This window comes from Parus major, chromosome 15, assembly GCF_001522545.3.
Source record: "Parus major isolate Abel chromosome 15, Parus_major1.1, whole genome shotgun sequence".
Taxonomy (NCBI): Eukaryota; Metazoa; Chordata; class Aves; order Passeriformes; family Paridae; genus Parus; species Parus major.
Genome location: NC_031784.1, coordinates 471689 through 473353, shown reverse-complemented (window position 1 = coordinate 473353; position 1665 = coordinate 471689). Strand labels below are relative to the sequence as shown.

Genomic DNA, 1665 nt, shown 5'->3' with positions numbered 1-1665 from the left:
CCATCTCTCCATCTCCATCTCCCCATCTCTATCTCTCCTTATCTCAATCTCCCCATTTCTCCATCTCCATCCCCATCTCTCCATCTCCATCTCCCCATCTCCATCCCCATCTCTCCATCTCCATATCTCCATCTCCCCATCTCCATCTCCCCGTTTCTCCATCCCCATCTCTCCATCTCCACCTCCCCATCCCCATCTCCCCGTCCACCCCTCCCTCTCTCCCGTGGCTCCGATCGCTCTGTCCCCACCCCGGTGCTCCCCTCCCAGCAGACATTCATTAATTCATTCGTTCATTAATTCATTCGTTCATTCGTTCATTCGTTCATTCATTCTCTGTCCCCTCTGAAAGGACCGGGCCATTTCCTGCTCTGTTTTACCCCTCACACCGGGCACACCCGATGTTCCCCAAAAAGCTTTTCCTTTTTGTCATGCACAAAGAGCAGAGAACGACAAACAAGATCAGCTGTTGGCATGGTAACGTCATGCCCCAGCAGGTGAAAAATTCAGTCTTGTGGCACTAAAAAAGGATGAAATGTGCTCAACCTCGGCACAGCATCCAGCACAGCTCAAAAAGCTCCCTGGTTTTTCCAAAGGCTGGCAGATTGTGCAGCAAGAAATGTAGAGATGCAAATGTTAAAAAGCCTCGTGTGAACTCTGGTGACATCAGTAATTATTCAGCTGTCTCAGAGGAATTTTATTAGGCAGAAACTTATATTAATATATTGCATAATTTTGGATATCTCTCTGAAAAGTTTAGCCCAATTTTTAGAAGTTATAAGTGACTTGAAAACAAGATAATTTTTCACTTCAAGACAGACACGAGAAAAATATGCTGAATAATTTTCAGGATTAGGTGCCAGAAGCATCATTCAAAAACAGCTCTTCATGCTCCAAAAATTCTGTTTTCAGAACAGATAATATTACTGCCTTCAAGTGAGACTGCACAATCCGTTCTTCATCTCCTGCTAAGCTGGGGTGGTACCCAGGAACACTAAACAGGGAAAGCTGACACTGATACAGAACCTGACACTGCTCCAAGCAAAGCTTGGAGTTACCTGGAAGGAAGGGCCCCCCTCAGAACACTTCAGTGCCATTTAAACTGGGGAATGCTGATTTTTGATTCCTCTGCTGCTTGCAAACATTCCCAAAAAGCTGGGCAAGAAAGCAGCAAAGAACTCTTTGGAAAAGTGAAATTAAATCCAAGTCCCAGACTGTTCTGAGCTGGAAGGGACCCCCAGGGGATCTGACACTGAACAACAACATTAAAGCAGAGCCAGGTACACAAAAATCCTCTCACAAACACACAAGACTTTCAGAACCACCACAGCTCTTGTTTTACTGTCACGATTCTGTTCTACATCTCTGTGGTTGATAAGGACAATGCTCAAGGCATTTTTGGGGAGAGCAGAGCACAGAACCCTCGCTGTTGATGGATGACAAGGAACACCACGTAATCAAACCAATACATTTGCCATTTTTCTTACCTTCTGTTCCTAAAGGCTCATGAATGCTGCCAGCCCGGTGTTCTGCTCTGCTGGGGATGGAATGGAGAGAAAACTAAACCACCAAGGCCCCAACCGAGGGGTGGAAGCAACAGGGATTGATCTGATTTATCTGACCCCGAGATTCTCCGGTTCATTATCTGAGGAACGCAGAGCCCGAGCC

General features: G+C 46.2%; 1 protein-coding gene across 9 annotated transcripts in view; it reads right to left on the bottom strand.

Annotated features, from left to right (window-relative positions):
• Positions 1-1665, bottom strand: part of RIMBP2 (RIMS binding protein 2) — a 94566-nt gene that overhangs the window by 55535 nt on the left and 37366 nt on the right. For 4 of the 9 annotated variants that reach the window (XM_015644333.3, XM_015644330.3, XM_015644337.3 and 1 more), the window contains one exon: positions 1485-1531. The exons of 2 other annotated variants lie outside the window; for them this stretch is intronic. The gene's annotated coding sequence lies outside the window, so the exon portion shown is untranslated. Of the gene's footprint in view, positions 1-1484; positions 1535-1665 lie in introns of all 9 variants that reach the window. 3 more of the 9 variants (XM_015644332.3, XM_015644331.3, XM_015644336.2) reach the window with 1 other exon arrangement.